This window comes from Oryctolagus cuniculus, chromosome 21, assembly GCF_051225735.1.
Source record: "Oryctolagus cuniculus isolate XC-2025 breed Fujian yellow rabbit chromosome 21, ASM5122573v1, whole genome shotgun sequence".
Taxonomy (NCBI): Eukaryota; Metazoa; Chordata; class Mammalia; order Lagomorpha; family Leporidae; genus Oryctolagus; species Oryctolagus cuniculus.
This window is the reverse complement of record NC_142887.1, coordinates 24403693-24423159: the sequence shown is the minus strand read 5'-3', so window position 1 is coordinate 24423159 and position 19467 is coordinate 24403693. Positions and strand designations below refer to the sequence as shown.

General features: G+C 58.2%; 1 protein-coding gene across 2 annotated transcripts in view; it reads left to right on the top strand.

The window, feature by feature from the left end:
- TPST2 (tyrosylprotein sulfotransferase 2) overlaps window positions 1-19467 on the top strand; it is a 48311-nt gene that overhangs the window by 1414 nt on the left and 27430 nt on the right. The window contains exon 1 of one of the 2 annotated variants that reach the window (XM_089323176.1): window positions 14177-14326. The exons of the other annotated variant lie outside the window; for it this stretch is intronic. The gene's annotated coding sequence lies outside the window, so the exon portion shown is untranslated. Of the gene's footprint in view, window positions 1-14176; window positions 14327-19467 lie in introns of those variants that run through there. 2 annotated transcript variants of the gene reach the window in all.

Sequence of the window (19467 nt, the reverse complement as noted above, 5' to 3'; positions counted from 1 at the left end):
CCACACAGGTGCAGGAGTCCAAGCACTTGGGCCGTCCTCCACTGCTTTCCCAGGCCATAGCAGAGAGCTGGATCGGAAGTGGAGCAGCCGGGACTCAAACCGGCGCCCATATGGGATGCTGGCTCTGCAGACATTGGCTTTACCCATTACACCATAGCCTCAGTCCTGAAGGAATAGTTGCATCATTTATGAACCATTTTACTCTCCCCTGTTGAACCCCATTTATGCTGTTGTTTACTTACTGTGTATTTTTGTACCATGTCATGTTAAACATTTTTTGAATTCGTTTTATTTGAGAGTCAGAGAAATCTTCCATCTCTTTTGTTCACACCACTCCCCCCGGCCCCCAGATACCCACAGCAGGCAGGGCTGGGCGAGGAGCTGGGAGCTCATCTGTGACGTGTGGGTGACTGCTAGGGCTCTCACCTGCTGCCTCCCGGGGTGCCCGTTCGCAAGAGCTAGAGCCGGGACTCTGATGGGGTATGGGCTTCCTGGGTGCCGCGTTCACTGCTGTGCCCCACACCCAGCACCCGTCACGGTCATGTTCACTATCACTGTCATTGTGCGGACAAGTCCCCTGGCCCACAAGTTGCCCCCTTTAGAGTATACAATTCGGTGGCTTTTCGGATATTCACCAAGTTGTGCAACCATCACCACCATCTAATTTTAGAACATTTTCGTCATCCCCAAAAGCAACCCAGTGCCCATTAACAGTCACTTCCCAGGGCCTGGCAGCCACTTACCCGCTCTCGGCGTGCATGTCCCGGGGCCGGGTGTCTGTGTCCGTGGGGCCCGTGTGTCCCGTGGTGTTTGGAGCTTTGCTCGTGGGGTGCTGCTCCCGGGGTCCAGCCTGTTGTCGCAGAGATCCGCGCGTGCTTCCTTTTGTGTTTGTTTATTTGGGGATGAGTTACTTTTTATGGCTGGTAACTATTTTGCTGTGTGGACAGACCCGGTTTTATTTATCCACTTATCAGTGGGTGGACATTGGGGCGTTGCTCCTTTTTGGCTGTTGTAAACAATGCATGTCAGTCTCAGTATGAAGGTGTGGTTTGATTGTGGGTCCCAGGGGAGCTCTTTCCCAAAGTGGAGACCCTGTGGTGGATCCCCACGGGCAGTGTAGGAGGGCTTCAGTCATCGTCCGCTGACAGCATTGTAGTCCTTGAGGTCACTGGGTTAGATGTGCTAGTTATAAATGGTTTCCTAGGATTTGTTTGTCTGAAAGGCAGAGAGAGAGAGAGAGAGAGAGAGAGAGATCGATCTTCCATCCACTGGTTTACTCCCCAAAGTGGGGGCTGGGCCAGGCTGAAGCCAGGAGCCAGGAGCTCCATCTGGGTCTCCTCTGGGGGTAGCAGGGGCCCAGGCACTTGGGCCGTTATTTGCTGCTCTCCCAGGAGCGTCAGTAGGGAGCTGGACCTGAAGAGGAGCAGCCGGCACTGGAACTGACGACGCTCCCACTGGGGATGCCCGTGGCGGCTTCGTCCGCTGCACTACAACACCAGCCCCCGTAATCGCTTTCCTGATACACAGTAAGTCAAGCACCTCATTAGCAGAATGAGGGGTGTCCCCTGTGTCGCCTGGGACTCCCAGTGAGGGAAGCAGAGGTGAAGCTGGCTGAGTGGGTAGGCGGGGTTTGCGTGCGCTGCATTGTTGTTGTGACAATGCCAAGTCCTTGCTGATGCACCCAAGGCAGCAGGAGAGCCAGGGGTACACAGAGCCCCCTCCCCGGGACCGGCATGGGAGGGGGGGAGGAAGAGGAGGAGGTGATGAACAGGCGGAAGCTGCTCAGATCCTCCAGCCCCAGGCCAGCCTGGAGTCCTCGGACAGCAGAGGCCCATGGGGAGGCTTCCTAGACCACAGCCCACAGCAAAGCCCTGCCCCTCGGCCTTGCCATCAAGCCTGGTCCTGTCCGTGCCTCATGGCCATGGCTGTGGGAGGGGCCTCAGGGAGCCAGCGCCAGGCCTGAGATGAGCAGTCCAGAGTTCGAAACACGCCAGCACCCCAGACTCACACACTTTCCCTCTTGCTTCTCGCTTCTTGCTTTCGGGGAAGTCAAGAGCTCCGGGTCAGAGCGGGGCGCGGGGTTTCCATGGAGGTGCCGGGTTCCTGGGAGGCTACCCTGTGGTCTGCTGGCTCAGGAATTCCAACCGGCGTTCCTCCGCGTGGTCCGGCTTCCCAGCCGCCACGCCACAGCTCACCTGGGCACCTGCCCTCTGGGCGGGGCTTGACGTCTACACCTCCAGCTCCCTCCCTGGGCCCTCCTGCCTTTGTTCGTGTTTGCATGCTTGCGCTTCCTTGTCCCTTGAAGATCCCGAACTCCTGTGCACTAGGAAGAAACGCAGCCCAGGGGCCGGCGCTGTGGTGTAGCAGGGTAAGCCTCCGCCTGCAGCACCGGCGTCCCATGTGGGCGCTGGTTCTTGTCCCAGCTGCTCTTGTTCTGACCCAGCTCTCTGCTACAGCCTGGGAAAGCAGTAGAAGATGGCCCGAGTCCCTGGGCCCCTGCACCCGCATGGGAGACCTGGAAGAAGCTCCTGGCTCCTGGCTTCGGATCAGTGTAGCTCTGGCCGTTGCAGCCATTTGGAGAGTGAACCAGCAGATGCAAGATCTCTCTGTCGGCCGGCGCCGCAGCTCACTAGGCTAATCCTCCGCCTAGTGGCGCTGGCACACTGGGTTCTAGTCCCGGTCGGGGCGCCGGATTCTGTCCCGGTTGCCCCTCTTCCAGGCCAGCTCTCTGCTGTGGCCCGGGAGTGCAGTGGAGGATGGCCCAAGTGCTTGGGCCCTGCACCCCATGGGAGACCAGGATAAGTACCTGGCTCCTGCCATCGGATCAGCGCGGTGCGCCAGCCGCGGCGGCCATTGGAGGGTGAACCAACGGCAAAGGAAGACCTTTCTCTCTGTCTCTCTCTCACTGTCCACTCTGCCTGTCAAAAAAAAAAAAAAAAAAAAAAAAAAAGATCTCTCTGTCTGTGACTCTGCCTTTCAAATAAACAAATAAATCTTAAAAAAAAGAAACGCAGCCTAGGGGGATGGGGCTGCCCTTCTCCGGGCCTCAGTGTACCTCACTGAAGAATGGGAATAGGCCTGTCAGAACCCCGGAGTCAGCGAAGCTGTTGGGGCCAGCGCTTGTTGGTGGGTGTGATTTTGTAGATGAACTTGTAGCCATGGTGGCAGGTCAGCTGCATGGCAGGAGTACTGACTGGTGACTGGAAGGTGCTTTCTCCAAAGCTTCGGGTGTGGCTCGGGTGGCCATGGGGCGTGCTGGAAGCTTCTTTGTGTAGCCTCCCCACGTGCTGCTTTGCTGTCTGCAGACACACCGCCCCCTCCTCCGCCCCTCTGCAGGTCTTCCCCGCCCCGGGGTGGATTCTTGGGAATGATTCACTCCAGAGGAGGCTGCGGGCTGGCCAGGCCAAGTCCCAGAAATTGCAGGGGAGGCCCTCTGAGGGCAGTGCCCACTTGGCCCTGGGGAAGCGGCTCCATCTCATCCTGTGTGCTCAGGCGGCAGGCGGCCAGCCCGTCTGCCGAGCCAGTGTGCAGCGGGCAGACTGAGCAGGCCGGTAGCGTACGAGGGTGCACGGGCTGGCTGCTTTTCCCGGGGATTCCGCTCTCACGCCGGCAGAGTTGCGGGCGTGGGACGGGAGGGCGTTGGCAGTAAGGTGCTTATCCTGGTCCCAGGTGGAATTTGAGTTGTCACACAAGCTTTTGGGCCGCCTGGGAGCCTCTACGGCCCCGTTTGTCAAAGCACTAATCCTGAATACGCTAGGGGGCGCCAGCCGCTGTTCAGACTTCCCGTGTCCTTGAACCCCTTTCCCTCACCCCACAGCCCTGAGCGACCAACAAGCCAGGGCACAGAGAGGGGAAGTGACTTGTACAAGGTCGCCCAGACTGGGAGTGGGAGAGGCAGGATTTGAACCCAGGCCCTGTCCTCTCTGTGTACACGTGGCTACACCTCCATGCCTTTCCTGCTGCCCAGCACGCAGGAAGCAGGTAGCAAATGGCAGTTGTTGGGCAGGTTCTCAAGTCCCTGTGCCACACCCCTCCCTGGTGGGCAGCAGAGATGGGTCTGGCTCGTGAAATGCAGACTCCAGTCCTCCCACCCTCCCACTTCCCACACTCTCATCAGCAACCAAGTCTCAACTCTCCCTCTAGTTCACTGTAAGCACGGGGCAAGGCACGGTCCGTCTCTGAGCCTCAGTTTTCCAAACTGTTAAATGGGTGAATTCAGCCTGCAACATGGTTTTCGTTTAGCTCCTGTGCAGTGTGTGTGTGTGTGTGTGTGTGATTTATTAAAAAAAAAAAAGATTTATTTTATTTATTTGGGAGACAGAGTTACAGAGAGAGGTAGAGCCAGAGAGAGAGAAGTCTTCCATTCCATTGGTTCATTCCCCAAATGGCCGGAATGGCCAGGGCTGGGCCAGACCAAAGCCAGGAACTTCTTCCAGGTCTCCCACACAGGTGCAGGGGCCCAAGGACTTGGGCCATCTTCCACTGCTTTCCCAGGCCATAGCAGAGAGCTGGATCAGAAGTGGAGCAGCCGGGACTTGAACCGGCGCCCATATGGGATGCGGCACTGCAGGTCACAGCTTTACCCACTATGCCACAGTACCGGCCCCATGTGTGTGTTTCTTAACATCCACAACGTTCAAACATTTTGGAAAGAAAGTCCAGTTTGTCACTCAGAAACTCAGGCAGTCAGGCCCAGTTGATCCGTGCCCCTTCCCCATTGTCACCTGCAAGACCCGAGTGGCCTCAGACGCCCCTTGGCCTGGCGCCGTCTGCCGGGCTGAGAGGACGCCCTGAGCCTGCCTGGTGCCACTTGAACAAGCAGTTCCAGTGCTCGGAAAACAGCTCTTTTTTTTAAATGACTGGTTGTGATGTCCTCGCTGAGCCTGTTCAGCTCTGCTTTTCTTAGACATTGGAGGCTGGCTGAGGCCTCCTGGTGCCTTGGGGATTTTTTTTTTTTTTAAGATTTATTTATTTGAGTGACAGAAACAGAGAGACGGAGCTGTTCAATCTGCTGGTTCATTCCCCAAATGGCTGCAACCGCCAGGGCTGAGCCAGGCTGAAGCCAGGAGCCAGGAACTGCATCTGAGCCTCCCACATGGGTGCTGGGGCCCAAGGACTTGGGGCATCCTCTGCTGCTTTCGCAGGTGCATTAGCAGGGAGCTGGATTGGAAGTGGAGCAGCTGGGACTCGAACTGGCATTGCAAGTTGTGGCTTAACCTTTTCACAGCAGTGCTGGCCCCACCCTTGGGGCTTTTTACACACCCGGCCTTCGCCGTCATTCCACACTCCCTGGGTCAGGAGCCTGTGGTTTCTGGCTCCTGTGTCCTGTATCACAGCCCATGGATCCGAGTCCTGGCTGTTTTTAATCCAGCTTCCTGGGAGGCAGCAGGTGACAGCTCAAGTACTTGGGTCCCTGCCATCCACATGGGAGACCTGGATTGAGTGCCAGGCTCCTAGCTTCGGGCTGATCTGGCCCCAGCTGTTGCTGGCATTTGGGGAGTGAACCAGCAGACAGAAGCTCGCTCCCTTGTCTGTGTGCCTGGCAAATAGTGATGAAAGAGCCAGGCACGACTCTGACCTGAGAGGGTTACCTAGAAATCGGGGTCCGTGCCCCTCCCTAGCCTGAATGTGTGCTCGAAGCCCCTGGGGGTCTCAGTGCAGAGCAGGTGCAGGGAGCAGGTTAGGGTGAGGGCCACAGACTGCATTTCTAACCAGCGTCCAGGGGACCCCATTCCTGCTCGGCCAATGAGCAGTTTGGCATAGCAAGGCCCTGACGAGCAGGTGACAGAGCCCACGGGGCCGTACCTGCCCACCCCCATTTCTCTAGAGCCTTCTCGTGGATCTCACGCTCGTTGGATTGTGTCCTGGCTGCAGCTGCCTTCGCGTCACAGAAGCAGAGTGGAGACCAGCAGTCCCCCGTCCATGGCTGCAGCCAGCTACCCCCAGCATCTGCAGTCAGCAAATGCCCTATGGAAAATTCCAGAAGGTCAGAGTGCGCGGTGATGGAGTGAGGAGTGTGAGGGAGCCGGAAGCCGTGCACTGCCTCGCCCTGTGCCGCTGGGGAGCCTGCACCGCCCGCTGTCTTGGTGCCTTGCTCGGGTCACCCTTGTTTTACATCACAAGGACCCCCGACCCATGCTCTTGCGTCTCACTGATTTTCTGTATTATTCCTTACTGTTGATCTCTTGGCGTGCCCTGGATGGGGGTACTGGGAGACCCTGGGGCCTGCTGTCTGCTCTTGGCTCTTGGTGCTTGTCTCTTGGACCCCTTCATGTTATAAAACTTTGTGGTGGGGCCAGTGCTGTGGCATAGCGAGTAAAGCCACTGCCTGCAGTGCCGGCATCTCATATGGGTGCCGGTTCGAGTCCCGGCTGCTCTACTTCTGATCCAGCTATCTGCTGTGGCCTGGGAAAGTGCTAGAAGATAGCCCAGGTCCTTGGGCCCCTGCACCCGCGTGGGAGACCCGGAGGGAGCTTCTGGCTCCTGGCTCCAGATCAGCGCAGCTCCAGCCATTGTGGCCATCTGGGAAGTGAACCAGTGGATGGAAGCCTTCTCTCTCTCTCACTCTCTCTCTTTCTCTGCCTCTGCTTCTCTATAACTTTGCCTTTCAAGTATATAAATAATATATATAATACATATTATATATTATATAAATAATATATATAAAGATATTATTTATTTACTTGAAAGTCAGAGTTTCACAGAGAGAGGAGAGGCAGAGTTAGAGAGAGAGGTCTTCTATCCGTTGGTTCACTCCCCAATTGGCCACAATGGCTGGAGTTGCACCAATCTGAAGCCAGGAGCCAGGAACTTCCTCCAGGTCTTCCATGTAGGTGCAGGGGCCCAAGGACTTGGGCCATCTTCTACTGCTTTCCCAGGCCACAGCAGAGAGCTGATTGGAAGTAGAGCAGCCTGGTCTTGAACTGGCGCCCATATGAGATGCTGGCACTGCAGGCCAGGGGGTTAACCCGCTGTGCCAAAGGGCTGGCCCCGCATAGTTTCCTTTGAGAACAGGTTTTACACACGGGCAGTCCAGCAACCCAAGCTCCAAGGGGCTGACGCTGAGCAGGTGGCACCCAGCGGGTGGGAGTTTGGGGAGCCCTGGGACAGGGGCGGGGCCAGCGGTGCTGTGCCTGCCAGGGCTCAGCTGCCTGCCTGGGGCCGTGGGAGCCATTGAGGGAGGCGGCTGGGTGAGCGCAGAGGGGATGGTGGGGCTGAGGCCCTGTTCCAGCTGCTTCGTCCCAACCCGTCTGTCTTGGTCCCTGCTTGCGTCTCTGTCTCCTTCCACGCCATCTCCTGGGTTTGTGTCTCTGCTCGTCTTGGTCTCCCTGCCTCTGCCCGCTGGCGCTCTCCTCTGCTGTGTCTCATCTCTCTCTGTCCCTGTCTCCCTGACTGACTGGCTCTCTGCCTCTGGGTCCCCTGCTGCCTTCCTCCCCGCCCTTACACTCGCAGGCTCATGTGCATGCTTGCGTGTGCACACACACACTCACAGATGCACACATATACACTCAGGCGTGCACACTTATATGTGCACATGCTCACACACTCAGGCACATACTCATGTGCACACTCACACACACTCATGCACACACACTCAGGTGTGCATACTCACGCATGCACACGCTCACGCACATTCGTGCCCACACTCAGGTGCACACTCACGCGTGCACACACTCACACACTCATGTACACACTCACATACACACAGACTCAGGTGCACACACGCATGCAAATGCTCACACACACTCAGACTCACACTCATACGTGCGCACACACTCGTGCACATGCACTCGCATGCACACACTCGCGTGCACACACACGCTCACACACACTCAGGCACACACTCGCGTGCACACACTCACGTGCACACAGGCAGTGGCACAGCCTTCCCTGACTCATCAGGTGCGCTTGCCCCACTTCCCCTGGCTGCCAGGGACCTCTGCTGCAGAACCTCCTGGAACCTGCTCAGGGCCTCCTGGGGCGTGGGGGGAGGACGGAGGCAGGCCCCTGCGTGCCCGAGGCTGGTGTGTGCCCTATGCCTGCAGGGCCTCCCTGCCTGCCTTAGGGCTGTTGGGGAGGAAGAGGAAGGAAGGCTGGGCGGGCAGCAGCAGGCGGCAGGGCCGCTCTGGGTCTGGTTTGCGTTGGGGCCCAGAGCAGGTGGGCAGCAGGCAGGCTGGGGGGTGCCGGGTCCTCTTCCTCTGAGGACCCCCAGTGCCTGCACACAGTAGGTGTCTGCCTTCTCTCTGTGGCTGCCTGCTCGCTGCCCTGCCCGAGCACATAGTAGGCCAGGGGTGCCTCTTGGCTAAGAGCTTTGGGGAGAAAAATGAGATTGGAACCTGGGTCCAGCCCTGTCCTTCCCCAGAGGGGCACACTAAGGCGTTGGGCATCGTGGAGGCTTTGGAGGATGGAACGCTTGGGAGTGGGGTGTGGTGTGGGCGGAGGCGACGGCACCATGTGACCCGTGCGTGGCCTGTGTCACACGGAAGCAGTGGCTCCCTCCTGCCTTTTCCTCCACCTCTGCTTGCGGGGGCCCTGCACTCTTGACGGGGGAGGGACAGGAAGAACCAAGGAGGAAGGACTTGTAGCTGCCTGCATTGGTCATCTGGTAAACCTCCAACTGTTGCTGAGCCAACAGGTGCCTGGGGCTGCATCTGGGCTTGTCTGAGAGGCCTTGGAAGCTCATGGTGACCTGGGGTGCAGGCGTCGAGCAGGGGCCCCCGGTGGTGGAAATGTGGGAGCTCTTGGGTCAGGCACACTGGAGCGAGACCCGCAGCTCTCTCTCTGGCTTGAGCTGCAGGACCTGAGACCTCCGGGTACACACATGTTCTCGCTGTGGTAGTCAGTCCCCCCAACTCCCCTCAAACAGGGATCATAGCAATGACCATCTCGGGGCTGTCGTGGTACCTGGTGCACAGACGCACCCAGGAGCTCCTCCAAGGGTTTTGCTGTTCACCCATTTTGCAGGTGAACAGGCTCAGAAGTTCAAGGCCTTCCTGGACATGACCAGGCAAGTCTGCAGAGGGAACTGGCCACCAGCAAGATCCCAGGCCCCCTCGGAGCCCCCAGCCCAAGGCTCTTCCCTTATTCTGAACCTGCCGTTTCTCCTGCCTCAGTCACTCCATGTGTGTGTGCATGCGTGCATGTGTCTGTGTGTGCATGTGTGTCCATGTGTGTGCACGTGTGTCCATGTGTGCATCTGTATGTGTGTCCATGCCTGTGTGCGCATGTGTGTGTCCATGTGTGCATCTGTGTGTGTCCATGTGTGCACATGTGTCCGTGCCTGTGCGTGCGCGTGTATGTCCGTGTGTGTGTTCATGTGTCTGTGTGTGCATCTGTACGTGTGTGTCCGTGTGTGCACATGTGTCCATGTGTGTGTCCATGCCTGTGTGTGCGCATGTATGTCCATGTGTGTGTCCATGTGTGCATCTGTACGTGTGTGTCTGTGTGTGCACATGTGTCCATGTGTGTGTGTCCGTGCCTGTGTGCATGTGCGTGTGTGTCCGTGTGTGTGTTCATGTGTCTGTGTGTGCATCTGTACGTGTGTGTCCGTGTGTGCACATGTGTCCATGGGTGTGTGTCCGTGCCTGTGTGTGCGCGTGTATGTCCGTGTGTGTGTTCATGTGTCCATGTGTGCATCTGTACGTGTGTGTCCGTGTGTGCACATGTGTCCATGTGTGTGTGCCTGTGTGCGTGTGCATGTGCATGTGCGTGTGTGTGTCTGTGTGTGCATCTGTACGTGTGTGTCCGTGTGTGCACATGTGTCCATGTGTCTGTGTGTGCGTGTGCATGTGCGCGTGTGCGTGTGCGTGTGTGTTCTCATTCTGAGCAGGGCTGGAGGCCTTTGAAGCTCTTCCTGCTTCCAGGACCAAGCGAGGAGGCTCTGCCGGTTTCTCCGGCAGGACAGAGGGGTGGGTTAATGCCTGCAGGAGATGAGAGTCACAAGCCTGGCCACCTCGGAACGGGGCCAAGAAATGACACCGTTCAAACCCCCACCTAAATCCTGTGCCCTGCTAACGCGCCCACGGTGTCCCTGGGACGGCAGCCTAATGCCTCTTGGACGGACTACAAGAGAAGATGGAGCCCGTCTAGCCCAGAACATTGCTTGCAGCTGGTATTTATTAGTTGCTTGCTTTGTTCTTGGTGAAGCTTTTCCACCTTTTGGCCGGCAGCCACTCGCAAAGCCGCCACCACGAAGTCGTGGAAGGCGGTGTGATCAGAAGTGCCGGCGGCGGGGGCGGGGGGTGGGGGTGGGGGGCAAGGGGAAGGCAGCTGGAGACTTCCTAAGCACCAGGCATCTCATCACCTTCTGACCTTTTTGCGCAGATATTCTGGAATCTTCTTCCCAAGTGGAAACTCACATCTGCATTTAGGGGGCGGAAGGGAGAGCGGCCCCGGGCAGCCTCAGTGTTCCGTTGAGACTCCGGGTACACATTTGGCTGCTTTTGCTGAGACAGACTTTCGAAGTCAGGCTGGTGCTGGGAGATGACTGTGAAAACAGGAAGCATGCTGAGGTCACAAAGAACCTACTATGCGCCTTTGAGTGGCAACACGGTGAGTCAGTGACCGAAGGAAGGAAGGGAAGCAGTGACCTGGCCCTGGGACATGGGAAGTTTCAAAGGCACATTGTCTTCAGGTGCAGCTGTATCCAGGTGCTCCTGTGGGTCAGGACACTGCATTATTTTTTTTTTTTTTAAACTTGTTTTATTTGAAAGGTAGAGTTACAGAGAGAGAGAGAGAGGTCTTCCATTTGCTGGTTCACTCCCCAAATGGCTGCACCTGCTGGAGCTGGGCCAGGTTGAAGCCAGGAGATTCTTCCAGGTCTCCCACCTGGTTGCAGGGGCCCAAGCACTCGGGCCATCTTCCACTGTTTTCCCAGGCACGTCAGCAGGGAGCTGAATGGGAGGTGGAGCAGCCGCGTCTCGAACCGTGGCCAGCACTGCAGGTGGCAGCTTCACCCTCTAGGCCACAGTGCCAGCCCCTGTTTGTGCTCTTGAAGGAACTGGGGCTGGGCCAGGCTGAACCCGGGAGCCTGGAACTCCGCCCTGGCCTCCCACCCGGGTGGCAGGGGCCCATGTTCTTGGGCCGTCTTCTGCTGCCTTCCCAGGCGCCTTGGCAGGTAGGCCGTGCAAGAACTGGCCTTTCCTGCTGAAGTGGGAGTCCAGGAAGGGGCAGGAAGGGCCTGGCTTCCCCTTTCCCGAGATCGCTCCTGATGCTCGCCGCAAACAGACCCAGGAGACGCGGAGGGGAGCAGGGAGACCGGAGAAAGTTGCACAGCCCAAGGCGAAAGGCCACAGAGCAGGGTGGCCCCCGGAGCACGCCCACCCGAGCGAGTGGTGAAGACAGGGGTATGGCTGTGTCTGAAAGGTCCCGTTGGGGTGCGAGAGAAAGGCAAACAGCAGAGCTGCCCGCAGGGGTTCTGGCCCGAGGATGAAAGGGTGGCGCTGCCAGGACCGGGAGGGGACACCGGGAGGACTTGGGATGGCTGGGTTTGGCCCGGCCTAAGGAAAAACCCTGTAAACAAGCTCACACCTCGGGGTGGCAGAGAGTGAGCGAGGCGGAGCCAAGCGGCCCTCACTCCTGGGCGTGTGCGCACAGGCCAGTCCAGCCCGGCTGCCGGCTTACTGAGTGCGGGCCTGGGGGTCGTGGGTGCCAGCAGCTGGGGCGTGGCTGGCACGGTCGCAGGCTGAGGCTCACTCGGCCTGGGTGTTCCCTGCTCCGGCAGGGAGGGGGCCACTAGGGAGTGCGGATGGAATGGATGAATGAATGGTGTGTCCCTCCGGGGCAGCCAGGGATGGCGTGCGAGTGGCAGCGTCGGGCACAGCACAATTCCAAGACACCCACAGGGAAGGGTGTGCATCGTGAGGCCAGCTCGAGGGGTTTTGTAGACAGATGTGTCCCTGGGACCAGTTCCCAAATCTAGAAAGGAAACCCAGCCCGCGCCCTCCCTGCACCAGGGCATCCTGTGCCCCCTCCAGTCCCTGGGGCGGCCGGCCCCTAGTGGCTGCTGTCACTCACTCCCCCCCCCCCCTGTCTATACTGGCCCTGGCATCCCAGGGACCACGCACCATGGTCGCTCTGCATTGACTTCTGCTGTTGTCGGTCCAGTCTGACTCCATCTCCCGGCTATCTGTCGTGTTCATTTATTTTTCTTTTCTTTTCTTTTTTTTTTTTTGACAGACAGAGTGGACAGTGAGAGAGAGAGAGACAGAGAGAAAGGTCTTCCTTTGCCGTTGGTTCACCCTCCAATGGCCGCCGCAGCCGGTGCACCTTGTTGATCCGAAGCCAGGAGCCAGGTGCTTCTCCTGGTCTCCCATGGGGTGCAGGGCCCAAGCACTTGGGCCATCCTCCACTGCACTCCCTGGCCACAGCAGAGAGCTGGCCTGGAAGAGGGGCAACCAGGACAGAATCCAGCGCCCCGACCGGGACTAGAACCCGGTGTGCCGGTGCCGCAAGGCGGAGGATTAGCCTGTTGAGCCGCAGCGCCGGCAACCATTTATTTTTCCACCCTTCAGTGAACGTGCATCAGAGCGTCCCTGGCGGTGGGGGGGGGGGGGTGGGGGGGTCGCCGCTGGGGTTGCACTGACGTCTGTGCTGTGGTGAACGCCCAGGGGCGGAGTTGCTGCCGTCAGGTTTTCCGGAGGCCAGCGCCCGGTCAGCCTCCCAGCATAAGAGCAGCCAGGGTCCGCTTGCATCGCCGCCTCGCCAGCACTTGGGGTTGGCTTCACTTTCGTCAGATGCATAGTGACCCCACAGTGGAGTATTAAAAATTATGGATTTATTTAAAAAGGGAGAGAGAGAGAGAGAGAGAGTTATCTCCCACTCATTGGTTCACTCCCCAAATGCCCGTGAACAGCTGGGGCTGGGCCAGGCGGAAGCCAGGAGCCGGGAACTCCATCCGGGTCTCCCATGTGCATGATGGGGCCCCAGTACTTGAGCCATCCCAGGATGTGCACTAGCAGGACGCTGGATTGGAAGCAGAAGCAGCAGGACTCGAACGATGCACTCTGATCCGGGGCACAGGGCCCCACGCAGCAGCGTAACCGCTCTACCAAGCATGCACCTCCCTGGCCACGTGCTTTTAGTTTGCATTTATTCCCTGGATAGTGAGATGGTGCGCCTGCCAAACACTTTACTGACTGTTCAGATAACCTCTTTGGTGAACTGTCTCTTCAGACTCGCCTTTCCCGTTTCTTATTGATTTCTCAGAGCTCTTTATATATTCCAGATACAGGTCTTTTGTCTAATGGGTATTGTAAATGTCTCCTTTTGCCTGTGGCTTCGTTGAGCAGCAAGAGGAACAAGCAGGAGCTCTGAGCCTTGGACTCCTTGATTTGAGCACAAGGCAAGCCCATCCCCTGTGCGAGCCTCAGTTTTCCTTCCTACAGCCTGCAGAACGTTAACCCATTGTCTGTGGCTTTGATTAGCACCTTTGCTAGCATAAGAAAGCCCTGAACTAAAATGGGCAAAACTGGCCCAGTGGGGTTTTCTCATCAAAGTCCTTCCTGTTTCTCAGGGAAGTTCTGCAGGCATCTATTGAGCACCTAGTGTATACCAGGCTCCGGGCTGGGCGCTGCAAGCACAGCCGTGGGGGCAGGTGTTTGGCCTCAGAGAGGAGATGCCAGTCAGAGTGCCCACACCCCACATCCAAGCTCCTGGATTTCAGTCCTGGCTTCACCCCTCAAATGGCTGCAATAGTTGGGACCAGGACAGGCCAAAACCAGGAGCCTGGAACTCCATCTGGGTCTCCTACGTGGGTGCAGGGATCCAAGCTCTTGGGCCATCCTCCGCTGCTTTCCCAGGCACATAAGCAGGGAGCTGGACCGGAAGTGGAGCAGCTGGGACTTGAACTGGCGCCAGTATAGGATGTTGACATTGTAGGCAGCGGCTTAACCCGCTGCACCACAGTGCAGGCCCCGTCACGGGACGCTTGAGGCAGGAGCCCCGCGGTTGGACGTCTGAGCTGGGTGTACAAGTGTACCCGTAGGGAGATTGGAATAGAAGGGCTGCACTGCAGTGCGGAGAGGAGCCTGGATGCCCCAGGTGTCCCCACTGTCGCCGATCCACGGGTGAACGCCCAGGCTGGACCCAGGGGAAGGAGGAGCCTTCCGGGGAGGCGGGACTGGCCCAGGGCCGACCGCTCCTTCAAAGCCCTCAACGGCCAGACGCCAGCAGGAGAGACTTCAGCTACCGCTGCTCCCTCTCACCTGCCAGCCCCGGCCTGGCCCTCCCCTTCCCCGGCTGCTCCACTTCCTGAGTTTGCAGGTGCAAGCCCGCACCTCCCTGAGCTGTATCTCCGTGTTCAGTCAAGTGTTCTGCACCTGCCCAGGTTTGATGCCCCATCTCTTGCTGCCCAGCCCTCTTTTCCACCCCCCTTACCTGCTGTGTGACCCTAAGCAAATAGCTTTCTGTCTCTGGGGGCTGCCGGCTTTGCCCGGCCTTACTCCTGTCATGCCTGGTGCTCAGGAAACCTGAGAAATGCCCACGGGTGACAGGTCTTCCTGGAGTAGGGCCTGGGGGTGGCACAGAGGATACCCAGCTGGTACCGTGCAGATGGCACTCTGGGTTTGTGGGTGGCTTCTCCAGTCTCTGTGTTATGGTCCCATTTCATTGCCGAGAAAGCCGAGGCCCAGGTGAAGCACCTTGCCCAGGGCCACACAGCTTTGCAGAGGCAGAATTCGGATGAGGAATGCTGAGTTTGCAGGTGCAAGGCCGCAAATCCCTGGGCTGTATCTCCGTGTTCGGTCAAGGGTCTTGTACTTCTCCAAGCCTCAGTTTCTGCATCTGTCAAATGGGCTGGGTGCTGAGCAGTGCCCAAGGCTCATTGATTGATCTGCCTGGGAGCCCTCCCTGCAGCCCTCCGCGGCGTGTGCTGTGAGCCCATTCATCAGCAGAGGGAACCGAGGCTAAGCCATGCCACCTGCTGCTGGGGTCCCACTGCCGCTGGGCTCCGGTGCCCTTGGCCTCCACCGCGCAGCTCTCTGGGGGTGCCTGTTGCACACAGGCAGAGTGGGTTTGCCCGGTGCCCAGCCCAGGCATCCGTCCTGCATGGCTGGACGTGAACAGGCACAGGAGTAGCCGTGCCAGTGCCCACGAGCTGTCTCCCTCCCTCCCTCCATGCTGGGTGAGCGCTTACCCATCCACCTTCCTGCTCTAAGCTGATTCTGACAGCCAGAGCGGTTGGCCAGGAAGGTGGCCCAGGCCGGGGCCAGATCCTACGAGTCAGAGCCGGGAGAGGCCTTAGAAGGGAGTCGGTCCCCGGTGCTGGTTGCCTGGATGCCTCGTTCAGCCTCACTCACTGCATCTGGAAAATGGGAGGAATCGCCAGTGTAGCACAGACGGCGAGGTGCACCAGTGCAGAGTGGGTGCCGAAGGGGCGCTGGCCCAGTGCTGGGGGATGGGTCTGGGGCGGGGGGTGCTGCCGAGATAGGAAGGGCGTGTGGCTGGCAGCTTAGGCGTCTGTCGGGGAGGCCTCAGCTGGGGGGAGGTGCCCCGTAGCTGCCGGGGCTGCTGGGGAGCGATTAAAAGAGGGAGAGAGCCACGGGGGTCCAGCCTGGTGAGGGGCTTGTCTGGGTGCTGGGGCTTCGCCTGCGTTTACTGAAGTGGCCACCGTCCTAGAACAGGGCCTGGCACATGGTAGGTGCCCAGGCACCTGGCAGGAGGGACACGTAGGGTGACAGGGAGGACTTCAAGGTGAGGGGAGCAGGTGAGGTTCAAAAGTGGGGGAATAATCCAGGGCCTCTTAGCTGGGGTTTGCTGACATCTGGGGCTCCGTGATCGGTGGTGGTGGGTGGCAGAGAAAGGCAGATGGACAGACGGAGCCCCCGGCCACTGGGTCGCTCCCCAGATGCCTCCAGCGGCTAGGGCGGGATTGGAGCCGAAGCTGGGAGCCAGAAACGTGGTGCGGGTCTCCCACGTTGGGGGCGGGAAGCAATCATGGGAGCCATCACCTGCTGCCTCCCGGGAGGGGGAGCTGCGAGTGGAAGCCGGGTGCTCCAGGGTGCCTTCACCCGCGTCCTAACTGCGGGGCAAGGGGCCCGCTCCCTGTAGGATAACAGCAGCATCCCCAGCCTCTCCCATCGGATAGCCCCCAGCCATCACAACTGTCTCTGGATACCGCCTGTTGTCCCCTGAGGGACTGCTTGATGGGCTGGTGGGCGGGTGGAAGGAGGGTGAGGCCCCGCGTCCTTCCTGTTCGACAGACACTTGGTTGTGACCTCCTGGAGAATGCAGGTGCACCTGGCTCCTGTCCGAACTGCCCAGCTGGGGCCACCTCTTAGAAAAGAGACAAGGGGCCAGCGCCGTGGCTCACTTGGTTAATCCTCTGCCTGCAGTGCCGGTATCCCATACGGGCGCCGGATTCTGTCCCGGTCGCTCCTCTTCCAGTCCAGCTCTCTGCTGTGGCCCAGGAGGACAGTGGAGGATGGCCCAGGTGCTTGGGCCCTGCACCTGCATGGGAGACCAGGAGGAAGCACCTGGCTCCTGGCTTTGGATCAGCGCAGTGCCAGCCGTAGCAGCCATTTAGGAGGTGAACCAACGGAAGGAAGACCTTTCTCTCTGTTTCTCTCTCTCTCACTGTCTATAATTCTACCTGTCAAATAAAAAAAAAAGAAAAAGAAAAAGAAAAGGGACCAGAGGACAGGTTGGAGGTTTTGCTCTAGAGACTTAAAGCTTTTCTCATGTCCTTTTTATTGACTGATTTATTTTTATTTTTTTTTCTTTGAAAGGCGGTGGGCCCCACCTTGTGGCACAGCTGGTTAAGCCGCCACCTGTGAATTCAGCATCCCATTTCAGAATGCCGGTTCAAGTCCTGGCTGCTCCGCTTCAGATCCAGCTCCCTGCTAATGTACCTGGGAAAGCAGCAGAGGGTGGCCCCAAGTGCTTGGGCCCCTGCACCTGCGTGGGAGATCTGGACAGAGTTCCAGGCTCCTGGCTTTGGCCTCTGTCATTTTATCTTTTAAATAAACAAAATAAATCTTTAAGGGGGGCGGGCAGTGAGACAGAGAGAGCGAGAGGAGTTTGCTTTACTCCCCGAATGCCTGCAACAGCTTGGGCTGGGCCAGGTCAAATCCAGGAGCTATGGGCTCCATGCAGGTCTCCCACGTGGGTGGCAGGGACCCAAGTACTTGAGCCGTCACTGCTGCCTCCCAGGGCGTGCGTGAGCAGGACGCTGGACCGGAAGCAGAGCCAGGATTGGAATGCAGGTGCCCTGGGCAGCTTAACCACTATACCAGACACTCGCCCCTGGCTTGTTCCGTTTAATGTGGAGATTGATCATAGCTGTGAGTGGAACAGTTCAGTGGATTTTTCAAATGGGAGTGAAACCCCGGGCTGGCCCCAAGCTGTGTGGATTTGATGCAAGCGTGCACTCAGGGAGTGCATGTCGGCACCTGGCTCGCAGTGGGAATGTAGCCAGAGCCCATTATGGTGCTGCTACGTCCTCCCAGCTCCCCCTAGGCGGAAGCAGCCAAAACTGTGTGTGTTCAGGCTGGAGCTCAGAGACCAAGAGGCACTTGCCCAGAGCCACACAGCAAATAGGACCGAACCTCGGACCAGAAGTTCTCAAGTAGGGGCCGTTTCTCCTCTGCCACCTCAGCTCCGGCCAGGCTCCTGGGCCTCCTGGCCATCAGACCTGTGCCCTGAGGCCGGGTGAGCTGTTCCAGCCTCCTCCCCACCCCCAGCTTGGCTGACACCCACCAGGAAGCAGGCAGGGCCAGAAGTGGCAGGGGACAGACCGTGTGGGAGTTGTGCTGTGGCTTTGCCTGACAGCACCGGGAAGACCGCCAGGGACAGGGAGCCTGGGACGGGGGGACCTTGGCAGGTCTGGTCTCTGTAGGTGGGCACTGACGGCCAGCCCCGTGCAGCTTCTCTGCTGCTCAGACATCTGCTGTGGCTCCCTAGAACCTCAGTCTAAATTTGCCTTCCTGTGCCCGCTGGGTTAGCACCGCATGTCCTACAAAAGACTCTCCGTGTGACAGCTGGCTGTGATCGGAGGAGCTGGAGCACCTGCCGGCAGCCGGGCCTGGCGCTAAATATCTCGTGCGTGATATCTAATTGAATCCTTGTGAGAGCCAAGTGGCTCTGCTGCTTCCTATTTTGCAAATGAGGAAGGTGATGCCCGTGGAGGTGGGGTGTCTCGCCCAGGGTCCCAGAGCTCGTGGTGCAGCCGGGATCTGCCGCCGACTCCAGAGCTGCGTCTTTTTCTTTCTCTTTTTTTAAGATTTATTTATTTATTTGAAAGGCAGAGTTACAGAGAGACAGAGACAGAGAGGGAAGTCTTCTATCCACTGGTTTACTCCCCAGATAGCTGCAATGGCCAGAGCTGGGCTGATCAGAAGCCAGGAGCCAGGAGCTTCTTCCAGGTCTCCCATGTGAGTGCAGGGTCCCAAGGACTTGGGCCATCTTCTACTGCTTTCCCAGGCCACAGCAGAGAACTGGATCGGAAGTGGAGCAGCCGGGACTAGAACCGTCTTTAACCAGGAGTCATCCTGCTTGGTCTTGTCTGGAGAGTGCACCAGTGTGGTGCCAGCAGAAGTGACCCTGGGAGCATAGGCGGCAGCTGGGCTGGGGGTCTTCAGGGCGGGGCTTGCTCTGACGTTGCCTGGACCCTCCCAGAGCTTTCCACAAGGCCGCACCTCACTCTGTTCTGGGGCCCAAGGTCGCGAGTGACGTAACAAACCAAGACGTCACCCCAGTCTCGTTTTTCCATTCTCTTTCTCTGTACCACATGGTTGGTATAGCTACTACTGAATCGTTGGCAAATTCAGAAAATGGGGGGGGGGGGGGCGGGTGAAGGAAGTTCAGCAAGTTCTTGGAAAATGCATATGGTGGGGGAGAATCATACATAGAATTCAAAAATGTGTTCGACAGAACAAACTTATCTTTTCATTCCACTTTGTGTGAACCTTTTGCAGTACCCTTATATGAAGCCGCAGGTTACATTTTATCCAGTAATGAATGCATTTGTTTTATTTGGGAGAGACAGAGCGAGAGCTTGCTTCCCAGATGCCTGCGAGGCCTGGGGCTGGGCCAGGCTGCAGCTGAGAGCCAGGACATTAGCCAGGGCTCCCAGGTGGATGACAGGGCCGGGAGGACCTGAGCCCTGGCCTGCTGCCTGCTAGGGTGTGCACTGGCAGGAAGCTGGATGTGGGAGTAGAGCCAGGCGGCCTCGAGGCCCAGTGCCTGCCCGGAAGCCCTGGCTTGTATCCTAGGGTGTTTCTTGAGAGATTTCTTTTTTCCTCCCAACATCTTTACCAGAACGGAGCAGATGACCTGTTCATCCCCTGATCTCTGACCCCGGATAATGAGTGCTTTTGCCTGGGCCTGTCTACGCCCACGCTATGCGGTGTGGACTGTTTATTCCCTAATTAAGAGATGATGAGAAATTAATGGCTGGCGTTTACGGAACAGCTCCTGCTGCCAAGTCCCGCCCCCAGCACTCGCCCATCACCCCTCGCAGCCGCCCTCCGA